The sequence below is a fragment of the Ambystoma mexicanum genome, chromosome 11 (assembly GCF_040938575.1).
Source record: "Ambystoma mexicanum isolate Mex_15411 chromosome 11, UKY_AmexF1_1, whole genome shotgun sequence".
Taxonomy (NCBI): domain Eukaryota; kingdom Metazoa; phylum Chordata; class Amphibia; order Caudata; family Ambystomatidae; genus Ambystoma; species Ambystoma mexicanum.
In genome coordinates, this window is record NC_090934.1 from 826,026,438 (window position 1) to 826,042,676 (window position 16,239).

Below are 16,239 nucleotides of genomic sequence, written 5' to 3' on the forward strand. Positions count from 1 at the left end.
GAAATAGGCAATGCGAGAGTGAAAAAGTAAAATGGAAATGTGTCTACTGAGACCAGTATAAGGGGAAATCCTCACAATCCAGGACCGACAGTTGATTGGGAGGGCGCTTACAGTTTTCTGACACCAGACCGGTACCTGAACTCACAAACACAAACTACAAAGTGATGGGCATTGCCACTAGATTGCCGACCCCCTTTCGGGGCCGCAGCATATATCCTTTAGTCACACCTAGAGTTCCCAGGACAGTGCAGCATTCAGCGATTACACGAAAATATTGACAGCGCTAGGAGGCCATGCAAATTTCAGAGGTATGCTTTACAAAGCCCACGTAGCGTGCACAAAACAGCACATCAGTCAGGCCCACTTGAAGAGATGGTAAAGAGGAAATACTTCTGCTGCATCCAGTAAAACATAGAGATTGGCCTGCTTTAAAGGTTGACCACGTCCTTCATGGGTGTCTGTCAATATGATACTTCCCTGCTGCAAAGCTTACATTCGAAACGCCAGAACAACTAGGCCTAGAGCACAAAGATGCAGTCAGGTTGAAATAACGAGATACTGAAGAGCAATTTTGTATTTCAGAGTGGGAAAAACAAATATGACCCCGACGTGATTTGAACACACAACCTTCTGATCTGGAGTCAGACGTGCTACCATTGCGCCACGAGGTCCTTGTGGCAATCCACCTGGGTAGTCTGATGACAGAATAAAGGTAGGAGACGTACATGGACCTGCAGAGCCTCATTGCTTCTTTAAGTAGACTGGCTAGGATAGCTTCCTTCTGTGCATCAGTACACGCTGCAGCCAAACCCTTCCCATGAAGTCTTGATGTTTATGAATTGAATGGCAAGTTTTGAAAAACTAAAGCAAGCGAGAATAATTTCTTGCAGTTTATTGGATTTTTTGGACGTCAGCAGACGAGACCTGCGAGAGGTAAACAGAAGTTCATAGTTGGTCATGCTGAATTTTTGAGCCAAAATGCATCGTCCCTGGGTGGGCTTGAACCACCAACCTTTCGGTTAACAGCCCAACGCGCTAACCGATTGCGCCACAGAGACTCATGCAGTGTTTACACTGGGGCCTGATTGGTGTGCTGTTTGCTTATTCTTCCCAGGCAACCTGAAAGTATTTCTAAAATAGCTCTATTTCCCACAGCAAATCAGGGTATCAAGCACTTCCCTACCTCCCCTAATCCACAAACACAGGGGATTTAGTAGAGGACAGAGCCCATCAACAGTGCACCAAATGTCCTCTGTGTAGGCATAACTTGCTATGAGGAGAAAGCCACAGTTGCGCACTTGTGTTAAAAGGGGACAGTAGGCTGAACCCAGAGAACACGGGAGAAATGACTCAGGTTTACTGAGTGGAACACTCTGTGTCTTTGTGCCAAAAACAGCAGCGTCTTTTCGGTTAACAGCCGAACGCGCTAACCAATTGCGCCACAGAGACTCACTGGCATGTGTGTTCTGCCTTTGGCCTGATTGCATTGCTATTTTTTTCTGATTGGCAGAAAACCTGAACTTTTTTCTGAAAAAGGCATGCCTCTCTTAGCACTGCAGTGCATTAGACTGCCCCCTTGCTTCCCTGAGTCCCCAAATACACAACCACCTTGGGCACAATAGAAGACACATTCCAGCAGATTTAGCAAGAGTGCACCAAGGATTCTATATGTAGGTACCTTGCTGAGAAGCAAGACCTGCAGTTGCATTCTTCTGTTAAAAGAGGGCAGCAGAGTGCACCAAGAGAACTTGGGGGAAGTAGCTTATGTTAACTACTTGCCATGCTCTTTATAGATCCCTCTGTTTGACTGGGTGAATTCTAATTTCTGGGGTAGAGTAAGCAATTTTTGGATCTAGATGCTGTGCGCAACAGGAATGCTATATACTGCACTTTACTGCTACTGAAAAGTTACCAATTTTACAGGATGTTCAGGTAAGCTTTGTTTCAGAAAACAACTTGCTAGAGGCACTAAGACAGATTACTGGGACAAAGGAAGAGGGTTTGGGGATTAGAACATCTCCTATGAAAGGTACTGTCATGCCCGAGACAACTCTGAGTGTCACCTCAAATTCTAAGAAATGCAAACTAGGGACCTACGCTTTTTATTGCCAGTGGATCTTTGTGTTTCAGACAAATGTGCACGCCTCCCAGAGCCCCTTGCAATGCACTTAGGGAAATGGGGGAAGGTGCTGTGAAGCCCTCTCGCTGACAATGTCTCTCTTGTCTATAATGTATCTATGAGAGAGAGAGAAATAGGCAATGCGAGAGTGAAAAAGTAAAATGGAAATGTGTCTACTGAGACCAGTATAAGGGGAAATCCTCACAATCCAGGACCGACAGTTGATTGGGAGGGCGCTTACAGGTTTCCGACACCAGACCGGTACCTGAACTCACAAACCCAAACTGCAAAGTGATGCCCATTGCCACTAGACTGCCGACCCCCTTTCGGGGCCCCAGCATATATCCTTTAGTCACACCTAGAGTTCCCAGGACAGTGCAGCATTCAGCGATTACACGAAAATATTGACAGCGCTAGGAGGCCATGCAAATGGCAGAGGTATGCTTTACAAAGCCCACGTAGCGTGCACAAAACAGCACATCAGTCAGGCCCACTTGAAGAGATGGTAAAGAGGAAATACTTCTGCTGCATCCAGTAAAACATAGAGATTGGCCTGCTTTAAAGGTTGACCATGTCCTTCATGGGTGTCTGTCAATATGATACTTCCCTGCTGCAAAGCTTACATTCGAAACGCCAGAACAACTAGGCCCAGAGCACAAAGATGCAGTCAGGTTGAAATAACGAGATACTGAAGAGCAATTTTGTATTTCAGAGTGGGAAAAGCAAATATGACCCCGACGTGATTTGAACACACAACCTTCTGATCTGGAGTCAGACACGCTACCATTGCGCCACAAGGTCCTTGTGGCAGTCCACCTGGTGTGTCTGATGACAGAATAAAGGTAGGAGACCTACATGCACCTGCAGAGCCTCACTGCTTCTTTAAGTAGACTGGCTAGGATAGCTTCCTTCTGTGCATCAGTACACGCTGCAGCCAAACCCTTCCCATGAAGTCTTGATGTTTATGAATTGAATGGCAAGTTTTGAAAAACTAAAGCAAGCGAGAAGAATTGCTTGCAGTTTATTGGATTTTTTGGACGTCAGCAGACGAGACCTGCGAGAGGTAAACAGAAGTTCATAGTTGGTCATGCTGAATTTTTGAGCCAAAATGCATCGTCCCTGGGTGGGCTTGAAGCACCAACCTTTCGGTTAACAGCCGAACGCGCTAACCGATTGCGCCACAGAGACTCATGCATTGCTTACACTGGGGCCTGATTGTTGTGCTGTTTGCTTATGCTTCCCAGGCAACCTGAAAATATTTCTAAAATAGCTCTATTTCCCACAGCAAATCAGGGTATCAAGCACTTCCCTACCTCCCGTAATCCACAAACACAGGGGATTTAGTAGAGGACAGAGCCCATCAACAGTGCACCAAATGCCCTCTGTGTAGGCATAACTTGCTATGAGGAGAAAGCCACAGTTGCACACTTGTGTTAAAAGGGGACAGTAGGCTGAACCCAGAGAACACGGGAGAAATGACTCAGGTTTACTGAGTGGAACACTCTGTGTCTTTGTGCCCAAAATAGCAGCGTCTTTTCGGTTAACAGCCGAACGCGCTAACCAATTGCGCCACAGAGACTCACTGGCATGTGTTTTCTGCCTTTGGCCTGATTGCATTGCTATTTTTTTCTGATTGGCAGAAAACCTGAACTTTTTTCTGAAAAAGGCATGCCTCTCTTAGCACTGCAGTGCATTAGACTGCTCCCTTGCTTCCCTGAGTCCCCAAATACACAACCACCTTGGGCACAATAGAAGACACATTCCAGCAGATTTAGCAAGAGTGCACCAAGGTTTCTATATGTAGGTACCTTGCTGAGAAGCAAGACCTGCAGTTGCATTCTTCTGTTAAAAGAGGGCAGCAGAGTGCACCAAGAGAACTTGGGGGAAGTAGCTTATGTTAACTACTTGCCATGCTCTTTATAGAGCCCTCGGTTTGACTGGGTGAATTCTAATTTCTGGGGTAGAGTAAGCAATTTTTGGATCTAGATGCTGTGCGCAACAGGAATGCTATATACTGCACTGTACTGCTACTGAAAAGTTACCAATTTTACAGGATGTTCAGGTAAGCTTTGTTTCAGAAAACAACTTGCTAGAGGCACTAAGACAGATTACTGGGAAAAAGGAAGAGGGTTTGGGGATTAGCACATCTCCTATGAAAGGTACAGTCACGCCCGAGACAACTCATAGTGTTACCTCAAATTCTAAGAAATGCAAACTAGGGACCTACGCTTTTTATTGCCAGTGGATCTTTGTGTTTCAGACAAATGTGCACGCCTCCCAGAGCCCCATGCAATGCACTTAGGGAAATGGGGGAAGGTGCTGTGCAACCCTCTCGCTGACAATGTCTCTCTTGTCTATAATGTATCTATGAGAGAGAGAGAAATAGGCAATGCGAGAGTGAAAAAGTAAAATGGAAATGTGTCTACTGAGACCAGTATAAGGGGAAATCCTCACAATCCAGGACCGACAGTTGATTGGGAGGGCGCTTACAGGTTTCCGACACCAGACCGGTACCTGAACTCATAAACCCAAACTGCAAAGTGATGGGCATTGCCACTAGACTGCCGACCCCCTTTCGGGGCCGCAGCATATTTCCTTTAGTCACACCTAGAGTTCCCAGGACAGTGCAGCATTCAGCGATTACACGAAAATATTGACAGCGCTAGGAGGCCATGCAAATGGCAGAGGTATGCTTTACAAAGCCCACGTAGCGTGCACAAAACAGCACATCAGTCAGGCCCACTTGAAGAGATGGTAAAGAGGAAATACTTCTGCTGCATCCAGTAAAACATAGAGATTGGCCTGCTTTAAAGGTTGACCATGTCCTTCATGGGTGTCTGTCAATATGATACTTCCCTGCTGCAAAGCTTACATTCGAAACGCCAGAACAACTAGGCCCAGAGCACAAAGATGCAGTCAGGTTGAAATAACGAGATACTGAAGAGCAATTTTGTATTTCAGAGTGGGAAAAGCAAATATGACCCCGACGTGATTTGAACACGCAACCTTCTGATCTGGAGTCAGACGTGCTACTATTGCGCCACGAGGTCCTTGTGGCAATCCACATGGTGTGTCTGATGACAGAATAAAGGTAGGAGACGTACATGCACCCGCAGAGCCTCATTGCTTCTTTAAGTAGACTGGCTAGGATAGCTTCCTTCTGTGCATCAGTACACGCTGCAGCCAAACCCTTCCCATGAAGTCTTGATGTTTATGAATTGAATGGCAAGTTTTGAAAAACTAAAGCAAGCGAGAAGAATTGCTTGCAGTTTATTGGATTTTTTGGACGTCAGCAGACGAGACCTGCGAGAGGTAAACAGAAGTTCATAGTTGGTCACGCTGAATTTTTGAGCCAAAATGCATCGTCCCTGGGTGGGCTTGAACCACCATCCTTTCGGTTAACAGCCGAACGCGCTAACCGATTGCGCCACAGAGACTCATGCAGTGCTTACACTGGGGCCTGATTGGTGTGCTGTTTGCTTATGCTTCCCAGGCAACCTGAAAATATTTCTAAAATAGCTCTATTTCCCACAGCAAATCAGGGTATCAAGCACTTCCCTACCTCCCCTAATCCACAAACACAGGGGATTTAGTAGAGGACAGAGCCCATCAACAGTGCACCAAATGCCCTCTGTGTAGGCATAACTTGCTATGAGGAGAAAGCCACAGTTGCGCACTTGTGTTAAAAGGGGACAGTAGGCTGAACCCAGAGAACACGGGAGAAATGACTCAGGTTTACTGAGTGGAACACTCTGTGTCTTTGTGCCAAAAACAGCAGCGTCTTTTCGGTTAACAGCCGAACGCGCTAACCAATTGTGCCACAGAGACTCACTGGCATGTGTGTTCTGCCTTTGGCCTGATTGCATTGCTATTTTTTTCTGATTGGCAGAAAACCTGAACTTTTTTCTGAAAAAGGCATGCTTCTCTTAGCACTACAGTGCATTAGACTGCTCCCTTGCTTCCCTGAGTCCCCAAATACACAACCACCTTGGGCACAATAGAAGACACATTCCAGCAGATTTAGCAAGAGTGCACCAAGGTTTCTATATGTAGGTACCTTGCTGAGAAGCAAGACCTGCAGTTGCATTCTTCTGTTAAAAGAGGGCAGCAGAGTGCACCAAGAGAACTTGGGGGAAGTAGCTTATGTTAACTACTTGCCATGCTCTTTATAGATCCCTCTGTTTGACTGGGTGAATTCTAATTTCTGGGGTAGAGTAAGCAATTTTTGGATCTAGATGCTGTGCGCACCAGGAATGCTATATACTGCACTGTACTGCTACTGAAAAGTTACCAATTTTACAGGATGTTCAGGTAAGCTTTGTTTCAGAAAACAACTTGCTAGAGGCACTAAGACAGATTACTGGGACAAAGGAAGAGGGTTTGGGGATTAGCACATCTCCTATGAAAGGTACAGTCACGCCCGAGACAACTCATAGTGTCAGCTAAAATTCTAAGAAATGCAAACTAGGGACCTACGCTTTTTATTGCCAGTGGATCTTTGTGTTTCAGACAAATGTGCACGCCTCCCAGAGCCCCATGCAATGCACTTAGGGAAATGGGGGAAGGTGCTGTGCAACCCTCTCGCTGACAATGTCTCTCTTGTCTATAATGTATCTATGAGAGAGAGAGAAATAGGCAATGCGAGAGTGAAAAAGTAAAATGGAAATGTGTCTACTGAGACCAGTATAAGGGGAAATCCTCACAATCCAGGACCGACAGTTGATTGGGAGGGCGCTTACAGGTTTCCGACACCAGACCGGTACCTGAACTCACAAACCCAAACTGCAAAGTGATGGGCATTGCCACTAGACTGCCGACCCCCTTTCGGGGCCCCAGCATATATCCTTTAGTCACACCTAGAGTTCCCAGGACAGTGCAGCATTCAGCGATTACACGAAAATATTGACAGCGCTAGGAGGCCATGCAAATGGCAGAGGTATGCTTTACAAAGCCCACGTAGCGTGCACAAAACAGCACATCAGTCAGGCCCACTTGAAGAGATGGTAAAGAGGAAATACTTCTGCTGCATCCAGTAAAACATAGAGATTGGCCTGCTTTAAAGCTTGACCATGTCCTTCATGGCTGTCTGTCAATATGATACTTCCCGGCTGCAAAGCTTACATTCGAAACGCCAGAACAACTGGGCCCAGAGCACAAAGATGCAGTCAGGTTGAAATAACGAGATACTGAAGAGCAATTTTGTATTTCAGAGTGGGAAAAGCAAATATGACCCCGATGTGATTTGAACACACAACCTTCTGATCTGGAGTCAGACGCGCTACCATTGCGCCACGAGGTCCTTGTGGCAGTCCACCTGGTGTGTCTGATGACAGAATAAAGGTAGGAGACGTACATGCACCTGCAGAGCCTCATTGCTTCTTTAAGTAGACTGGCTAGGATAGCTTCCTTCTGTGCATCAGTACACGCTGCAGCCAAACCCTTCCCATGAAGTCTTGATGTTTTTGAATTGAATGGCAAGTTTTGAAAAACTAAAGCAAGCGAGAAGAATTGCTTGCAGTTTATTGGATATTTTGGACGTCAGAAGACGAGACCTGCGAGAGGTAAACAGAAGTTCATAGTTGGTCATGCTGAATTTTTGAGCCAAAACGCATCGTCCCTGGGTGGGCTTGAACCACCAACCTTTCGGTTAACAGCCGAACGCGCTAACCGATTGCGCCACAGAGACTCATGCAGTGCTTACACTGGGGCCTGATTGGTGTGCTGTTTGCTTATGCTTCCCAGGCAACCTGAAAATATTTCTAAAATAGCTCTATTTCCCACAGCAAATCAGGGTATCAAGCACTTCCCTACCTCCACTAATCCACTAACACAGGGGATTTAGTAGAGGACAGAGCCCATCAACAGTGCACCAAATGCCCCTTGTGTAGGCATAACTTGCTATGAGGAGAAAGCCACAGTTGCGCACTTGTGTTAAAAGGGGACAGTAGGCTGAACCCAGAGAACACGGGAGAAATGACTCAGGTTTACTGAGTGGAACACTCTGTGTCTTTGTGCCCAAAACAGCAGCGTCTTTTCGGTTAACAGCCGAATGCGCTAACCAATTGCGCTACAGAGACTCACTGGCATGTGTGTTCTGCCTTTGGCCTGATTGCATTGCTATTTTTTTCTGATTGGCAGAAAACCTGAACTTTTTTCTGAAAAAGGCATGCCTCTCTTAGCACTGCAGTGCATTAGACTGCCCCCTTGCTTCCCTGAGTCCCCAAATACACAACCACCTTGGGCACAATAGAAGACACATTCCAGCAGATTTAGCAAGAGTGCACCAAGGATTCTATATGTAGGTACCTTGCTGAGAAGCAAGACCTGCAGTTGCATTCTTCTGTTAAAAGAGGGCAGCAGAGTGCACCAAGAGAACTTGGGGGAAGTAGCTTATGTTAACTACTTGCCATGCTCTTTATAGATCCCTCTGTTTGACTGGGTGAATTCTAATTTTTGGGGTAGAGTAAGCAATTTTTGGATGTAGATGCTGTGCGCAACAGGAATGCTATATACTGCTCTTTACTGCTACTGAAAAGTTACCAATTTTACAGGATGTTCAGGTAAGCTTTGTTTCAGAAAACAACTTGCTAGAGGCACTAAGACAGATTACTGGGACAAAGGAAGAGGGTTTGGGGATTAGAACATCTCCTATGAAAGGTACAGTCACGCCCGAGACAACTCTGAGTGTCACCTCAAATTCTAAGAAATGCAAACTAGGGACCTACGCTTTTTATTGCCAGTGGATCTTTGTGTTTCAGACAAATGTGCACGCCTCCCAGAGCCCCTTGCAATGCACTTAGGGAAAGGGGGGAAGGTGCTGTGAAGCCCTCTCGCTGACAATGTCTCTCTTGTCTATAATGTAACTATGAGAGAGAGAGAAATAGGCAATGCGAGAGTGAAAAAGTAAAATGGAAATGTGTCTACTGAGACCAGTATAAGGGGAAATCCTCACAATCCAGGACCGACAGTTGATTGGGAGGGCGCTTACAGGTTTCCGACACCAGACCGGTACCTGAACTCACAAACCCAAACTGCAAAGTGATGGGCATTGCCACTAGACTGCCGACCCCCTTTCGGGGCCCCAGCATATATCCTTTAGTCACACCTAGAGTTCCCAGGACAGTGCAGCATTCAGCGATTACACGAAAATATTGACAGCGCTAGGAGGCCATGCAAATGGCAGAGGTATGCTTTACAAAGCCCACGTAGCGTGCACAAAACAGCACATCAGTCAGGCCCACTTGAAGAGATGGTAAAGAGGAAATACTTCTGCTGCATCCAGTAAAACATAGAGATTGGCCTGCTTTAAAGGTTGACCATGTCCTTCATGGGTGTCTGTCAATATGATACTTCCCTGCTGCAAAGCTTACATTCGAAACGCCAGAACAACTAGGCCCAGAGCACAAAGATGCAGTCAGGTTGAAATAACGAGATACTGAAGAGCAATTTTGTATTTCAGAGTGGGAAAAGCAAATATGACCCCGACGTGATTTGAACACACAACCTTCTGATCTGGAGTCAGACGCGCTACCATTGCGCCACAAGGTCCTTGTGGCAGTCCACCTGGTGTGTCTGATGACAGAATAAAGGTAGGAGACCTACATGCACCTGCAGAGCCTCATTGCTTCTTTAAGTAGACTGGCTAGGATAGCTTCCTTCTGTGCATCAGTACACGCTGCAGCCAAACCCTTCCCATGAAGTCTTGATGTTTTTGAATTGAATGGCAAGTTTTGAAAAACTAAAGCAAGCGAGAAGAATTGCTTGCAGTTTATTGGATTTTTTGGACGTCAGCAGACGAGACCTGCGAGAGGTAAACAGAAGTTCATAGTTGGTCATGCTGAATTTTTGAGCCAAAACGCATCGTCCCTGGGTGGGCTTGAACCACCAACCTTTCGGTTAACAGCCGAACGCGCTAACCGATTGCGCCACAGAGACTCATGCAGTGCTTACACTGGGGCCTGATTGGTGTGCTGTTTGCTTATGCTTCCCAGGCAACCTGAAAATATTTCTAAAATAGCTCTATTTCCCACAGCAAATCAGGGTATCAAGCACTTCCCTACCTCCACTAATCCACTAACACAGGGGATTTAGTAGAGGACAGAGCCCATCAACAGTGCACCAAATGCCCCTTGTGTAGGCATAACTTGCTATGAGGAGAAAGCCACAGTTGCGCACTTGTGTTAAAAGGGGACAGTAGGCTGAACCCAGAGAACACGGGAGAAATGACTCAGGTTTACTGAGTGGAACACTCTGTGTCTTTGTGCCCAAAACAGCAGCGTCTTTTCGGTTAACAGCCGAACGCGCTAACCAATTGCGCTACAGAGACTCACTGGCATGTGTGTTCTGCCTTTGGCCTGATTGCATTGCTATTTTTTTCTGATTGGCAGAAAACCTGAACTTTTTTCTGAAAAAGGCATGCCTCTCTTAGCACTGCAGTGCATTAGACTGCCCCCTTGCTTCCCTGAGTCCCCAAATACACAACCACCTTGGGCACAATAGAAGACACATTCCAGCAGATTTAGCAAGAGTGCACCAAGGATTCTATATGTAGGTACCTTGCTGAGAAGCAAGACCTGCAGTTGCATACTTCTGTTTAAAGAGGGTAGCAGAGTGCACCAAGAGAACTTGGGGGAAGTAGCTTATGTTAACTACTTGCCATGCTCTTTATAGATCCCTCTGTTTGACTGGGTGAATTCTAATTTCTGGGGTAGAGTAAGCAATTTTTGGATCTAGATGCTGTGCGCAACAGGAATGCTATATACTGCACTTTACTGCTACTGAAAAGTTACCAATTTTACAGGATGTTCAGGTAAGCTTTGTTTCAGAAAACAACTTGCTAGAGGCACTAAGACAGATTACTGGGACAAAGGAAGAGGGTTTGGGGATTAGAACATCTCCTATGAAAGGTACAGTCACGCCCGAGACAACTCTGAGTGTCACCTCAAATTCTAAGAAATGCAAACTAGGGACCTACGCTTTTTATTGCCAGTGGATCTTTGTGTTTCAGACAAATGTGCACGCCTCCCAGAGCCCCTTGCAATGCACTTAGGGAAAGGGGGGAAGGTGCTGTGAAGCCCTCTCGCTGACAATGTCTCTCTTGTCTATAATGTAACTATGAGAGAGAGAGAAATAGGCAATGCGAGAGTGAAAAAGTAAAATGGAAATGTGTCTACTGAGACCAATATAAGGGGAAATCCTCACAATCCAGGACCGACAGTTGATTGGGAGGGCGCTTACAGGTTTCCGACACCAGACCGGTACCTGAACTCACAAACCCAAACTGCAAAGTGATGGGCATTGCCACTAGACTGCCGACCCCCTTTCGGGGCCCCAGCATATATCCTTTAGTCACACCTAGAGTTCCCAGGACAGTGCAGCATTCAGCGATTACACGAAAATATTGACAGCGCTAGGAGGCCATGCAAATGGCAGAGGTATGCTTTACAAAGCCCACGTAGCGTGCACAAAACAGCACATCAGTCAGGCCCACTTGAAGAGATGGTAAAGAGGAAATACTTCTGCTGCATCCAGTAAAACATAGAGATTGGCCTGCTTTAAAGGTTGACCATGTCCTTCATGGGTGTCTGTCAATATGATACTTCCCTGCTGCAAAGCTTACATTCGAAACGCCAGAACAACTAGGCCCAGAGCACAAAGATGCAGTCAGGTTGAAATAACGAGATACTGAAGAGCAATTTTGTATTTCAGAGTGGGAAAAGCAAATATGATCCCGACGTGATTTGAACACACAACCTTCTGATCTGGAGTCAGACGCGCTACCATTGCGCCACAAGGTCCTTGTGGCAGTCCACCTGGTGTGTCTGATGACAGAATAAAGGTAGGAGACCTACATGCACCTGCAGAGCCTCATTGCTTCTTTAAGTAGACTGGCTAGGATAGCTTCCTTCTGTGCATCAGAACACGCTGCAGCCAAACCCTTCCCATGAAGTCTTGATGTTTTTGAATTGAATGGCAAGTTTTGAAAAACTAAAGCAAGCGAGAAGAATTGCTTGCAGTTTATTGGATTTTTTGGACGTCAGCAGACGAGACCTGCGAGAGGTAAACAGAAGTTCATAGTTGGTCATGCTGAATTTTTGAGCCAAAATGCATCGTCCCTGGGTGGGCTTGAACCACCAACCTTTCGGTTAACAGCGGAACGCGCTAACCGATTGCGCCACAGAGACTCATGCAGTGCTTACACTGGGGCCTGATTGGTGTGCTGTTTGCTTATGCTCCCCAGGCAACCTGAAAATATTTCTAAAATAGCTCTATTTCCCACAGCAAATCAGGGTATCAAGCACTTCCCTACCTCCCGTAATCCACAAACACAGGGGATTTAGTAGAGGACAGAGCCCATCAACAGTGCACCAAATGCCCTCTGTGTAGGCATAACTTGATATGAGGAGAAAGCCACAGTTGCGCACTTGTGTTAAAAGGGGACAGTAGGCTGAACCCAGAGAACACGGGAGAAATGACTCAGGTTTACTGAGTGGAACACTCTGTGTCTTTGTGCTCAAAATAGCAGCGTCTTTTCGGTTAACAGCAGAACGCGCTAACCAATTGCGCCACAGAGACTCACTAGCATGTGTGTTCTGCCTTTGGCCTGATTGCATTGCTATTTTTTTCTGATTGGCAGAAAACCTGAACTTTTTTCTGAAAAAGGCATGCCTCTCTTAGCACTGCAGTGCATTAGACTGCTCCCTTGCTTCCCTGAGTCCCCAAATACACAACCACCTTGGGCACAATAGAAGACACATTCCAGCAGATTTAGCAAGAGTGCACCAAGGTTTCTATATGTAGGTACCTTGCTGAGAAGCAAGACCTGCAGTTGCATTCTTCTGTTAAAAGAGGGCAGCAGAGTGCACCAAGAGAACTTGGGGGAAGTAGCTTATGTTAACTACTTGCCATGCTCTTTATAGAGCCCTCGGTTTGACTGGGTGAATTCTAATTTCTGGGGTAGAGTAAGCAATTTTTGGATCTAGATGCTGTGCGCAACAGGAATGCTATATACTGCACTGTACTGCTACTGAAAAGTTACCAATTTTACAGGATGTTCAGGTAAGCTTTGTTTCAGAAAACAACTTGCTAGAGGCACTAAGACAGATTACTGGGACAAAGGAAGAGGGTTTGGGGATTAGCACATCTCCTATGAAAGGTACAGTCACGCCCGAGACAACTCTGAGTGTCACCTCAAATTCTAAGAAATGCAAACTAGGGACCTACGCTTTTTATTGCCAGTGGATCTTTGTGTTTCAGACAAATGTGCACGCCTCCCAGAGCCCCTTGCAATGCACTTAGGGAAATGGGGGAAGGTGCTGTGCAACCCTCTCGCTGACAATGTCTCTCTTGTCTATAATGTATCTATGAGAGAGAGAGAAATAGGCAATGCGAGAGTGAAAAAGTAAAATGGAAATGTGTCTACTGAGACCAGTATAAGGGGAAATCCTCACAATCCAGGACTGACAGTTGATTGGGAGGGCGCTTACAGGTTTCCGACACCAGACCGGTACCTGAACTCACAAACCCAAACTGCAAAGTGATGGGCATTGCCACTAGACTGCCGACCCCCTTTCGGGGCCCCAGCATATATCCTTTAGTCACACCTAGAGTTCCCAGGACACTGCAGCATTCAGCAATTACACGAAAATATTGACAGCGCTTGGAGGCCATGCAAATGGCAGAGGTATGCTTTACAAAGCCCACGTAGCGTGCACAAAACAGCACATCAGTCAGGCCCACTTGAAGAGATGGTAAAGAGGAAATACTTCTGCTGCATCCAGTAAAACATAGAGATTGGCCTGCTTTAAAGCTTGACCATGTCCTTCATGGCTGTCTGTCAATATGATACTTCCCGGCTGCAAAGCTTACATTCGAAACGCCAGAACAACTGGGCCCAGAGCACAAAGATGCAGTCAGGTTGAAATAACGAGATACTGAAGAGCAATTTTGTATTTCAGAGTGGGAAAAGCAAGTATGACCCCGATGTGATTTGAACACACAACCTTCTGATCTGGAGTCAGACGCGCTACCATTGCGCCACGAGGTCCTTGTGGCAATCCACCTGGTGTGTCTGATGACAGAATAAAGGTAGGAGACGTACATGCACCTGCAGAGCCTCATTGCTTCTTTAAGTAGACTGGCTAGGATAGCTTCCTTCTGTGCATCAGTACACGCTGCAGCCAAACCCTTCCCATGAAGTCTTGATGTTTATGAATTGAATGGCAAGTTTTGAAAAACTAAAGCAAGCGAGAAGAATTGCTTGCAGTTTATTGGATATTTTGGACGTCAGAAGACGAGACCTGCGAGAGGTAAACAGAAGTTCATAGTTGGTCATGCTGAATTTTTGAGCCAAAACGCATCGTCCCTGGGTGGGCTTGAACCACCAACCTTTCGGTTAACAGCCGAACGCGCTAACCGATTGCGCCACAGAGACTCATGCAGTGCTTACACTGGGGCCTGATTGGTGTGCTGTTTGCTTATGCTTCCCAGGCAACCTGAAAATATTTCTAAAATAGCTCTATTTCCCACAGCAAATCAGGGTATCAAGCACTTCCCTACCTCCACTAATCCACTAACACAGGGGATTTAGTAGAGGACAGAGCCCATCAACAGTGCACCAAATGCCCCTTGTGTAGGCATAACTTGCTATGAGGAGAAAGCCACAGTTGCGCACTTGTGTTAAAAGGGGACAGTAGGCTGAACCCAGAGAACACGGGAGAAATGACTCAGGTTTACTGAGTGGAACACTCTGTGTCTTTGTGCCCAAAACAGCAGCGTCTTTTCGGTTAACAGCCGAACGCGCTAACCAATTGCGCCACAGAGACTCACTGGCATGTGTGTTCTTCCTTTGGCCTGATTGCATTGCTATTTTTTTCTGATTGGCAGAAAACCTGAACTTTTTTCTGAAAAAGGCATGCCTCTCTTTGCACTGCAGTGCATTAGACTGCTCCCTTGCTTCCCTGAGTCCCCAAATACACAACCACCTTGGGCACAATAGAAGACACATTCCAGCAGATTTAGCAAGAGTGCACCAAGGTTTCTATATGTAGGTACCTTGCTGAGAAGCAAGACCTGCAGTTGCATTCTTCTGTTAAAAGAGGGCAGCAGAGTGCACCAAGAGAACTTGGGGGAAGTAGCTTATGTTAACTACTTGCCATGCTCTTTATAGATCCCTCTGTTTGACTGGGTGAATTCTAATTTCTGGGGTAGAGTAAGCAATTTTTGGATCTAGATGCTGTGCGCAACAGGAATGCTATATACTGCACTCTACTGCTACTGAAAAGTTACCAATTTTACAGGATGTTCAGGTAAGCTTTGTTTCAGAAAACAACTTGCTAGAGGCACTAAGACAGATTACTGGGACAAAGGAAGAGTGTTTGGGGATTAGCACATCTCCTATGAAAGGTCAGTCATGCCCGAGACAACTCTGAGTGTCACCTCAAATTCTAAGAAATGCAAACTAGGGACCTACGCCTTTTATTGCCAGTGGATCTTTGTGTTTCAGACAAATGTGCACGCCTCCCAGAGCCCCATGCAATGCACTTAGGGAAATGGGGGTAGGTGCTGTGCAACCCTCTCGCTGACAATGTCTCTCTTGTCTATATTGTATCTATGAGAGAGAGAGAAATAGGCAATGCGAGAGTGAAAAAGTAAAATGGAAATGTGTCTACTGAGACCAGTATAAGGGGAAATCCTCACAATCCAGGACCGACAGTTGATTGGGAGGGCGCTTACAGTTTTCTGACACCAGACCGGTACCTGAACTCACAAACACAAACTACAAAGTGATGGGCATTGCCACTAGATTGCCGACCCCCTTTCGGGGCCGCAGCATATATCCTTTAGTCACACCTAGAGTTCCCAGGACAGTGCAGCATTCAGCGATTACACGAAAATATTGACAGCGCTAGGAGGCCATGCAAATTTCAGAGGTATGCTTTACAAAGCCCACGTAGCGTGCACAAAACAGCACATCAGTCAGGCCCACTTGAAGAGATGGTAAAGAGGAAATACTTCTGCTGCATCCAGTAAAACATAGAGATTGGCCTGCTTTAAAGGTTGACCACGTCCTTCATGGGTGTCTGTCAATATGATACTTCCCTGCTGCAAAGCTTACATTC

General features: G+C 46.1%; 13 non-coding genes across 13 annotated transcripts; all 13 read right to left on the bottom strand.

The window, feature by feature from the left end:
- Positions 1–599: 599 nt before the first annotated feature.
- On the bottom strand, positions 600–671 carry TRNAW-CCA (transfer RNA tryptophan (anticodon CCA)). The gene has a single exon. It is a non-coding gene; the product is annotated as a tRNA-Trp (tRNA).
- A 313-nt stretch (positions 672–984) lies between these two features.
- TRNAN-GUU (transfer RNA asparagine (anticodon GUU)) lies at positions 985–1,058 on the bottom strand. Its single transcript has one exon. It is a non-coding gene; the product is annotated as a tRNA-Asn (tRNA).
- Positions 1,059–2,848: 1,790 nt separating this feature from the next.
- On the bottom strand, positions 2,849–2,920 carry TRNAW-CCA (transfer RNA tryptophan (anticodon CCA)). The gene has a single exon. It is a non-coding gene; the product is annotated as a tRNA-Trp (tRNA).
- Positions 2,921–3,233: 313 nt separating this feature from the next.
- On the bottom strand, positions 3,234–3,307 carry TRNAN-GUU (transfer RNA asparagine (anticodon GUU)). The gene has a single exon. It is a non-coding gene; the product is annotated as a tRNA-Asn (tRNA).
- A 1,790-nt stretch (positions 3,308–5,097) lies between these two features.
- On the bottom strand, positions 5,098–5,169 carry TRNAW-CCA (transfer RNA tryptophan (anticodon CCA)). The gene has a single exon. It is a non-coding gene; the product is annotated as a tRNA-Trp (tRNA).
- A 313-nt stretch (positions 5,170–5,482) lies between these two features.
- Positions 5,483–5,556, bottom strand: TRNAN-GUU (transfer RNA asparagine (anticodon GUU)). The gene has a single exon. It is a non-coding gene; the product is annotated as a tRNA-Asn (tRNA).
- A 1,790-nt stretch (positions 5,557–7,346) lies between these two features.
- Positions 7,347–7,418, bottom strand: TRNAW-CCA (transfer RNA tryptophan (anticodon CCA)). Its single transcript has one exon. It is a non-coding gene; the product is annotated as a tRNA-Trp (tRNA).
- A 313-nt stretch (positions 7,419–7,731) lies between these two features.
- TRNAN-GUU (transfer RNA asparagine (anticodon GUU)) lies at positions 7,732–7,805 on the bottom strand. Its single transcript has one exon. It is a non-coding gene; the product is annotated as a tRNA-Asn (tRNA).
- A 1,790-nt stretch (positions 7,806–9,595) lies between these two features.
- TRNAW-CCA (transfer RNA tryptophan (anticodon CCA)) lies at positions 9,596–9,667 on the bottom strand. The gene has a single exon. It is a non-coding gene; the product is annotated as a tRNA-Trp (tRNA).
- A 313-nt stretch (positions 9,668–9,980) lies between these two features.
- On the bottom strand, positions 9,981–10,054 carry TRNAN-GUU (transfer RNA asparagine (anticodon GUU)). Its single transcript has one exon. It is a non-coding gene; the product is annotated as a tRNA-Asn (tRNA).
- Positions 10,055–11,844: 1,790 nt separating this feature from the next.
- Positions 11,845–11,916, bottom strand: TRNAW-CCA (transfer RNA tryptophan (anticodon CCA)). The gene has a single exon. It is a non-coding gene; the product is annotated as a tRNA-Trp (tRNA).
- Positions 11,917–14,093: 2,177 nt separating this feature from the next.
- TRNAW-CCA (transfer RNA tryptophan (anticodon CCA)) lies at positions 14,094–14,165 on the bottom strand. The gene has a single exon. It is a non-coding gene; the product is annotated as a tRNA-Trp (tRNA).
- A 313-nt stretch (positions 14,166–14,478) lies between these two features.
- On the bottom strand, positions 14,479–14,552 carry TRNAN-GUU (transfer RNA asparagine (anticodon GUU)). The gene has a single exon. It is a non-coding gene; the product is annotated as a tRNA-Asn (tRNA).
- Between the last annotated feature and the right edge of the window lie 1,687 nt (positions 14,553–16,239).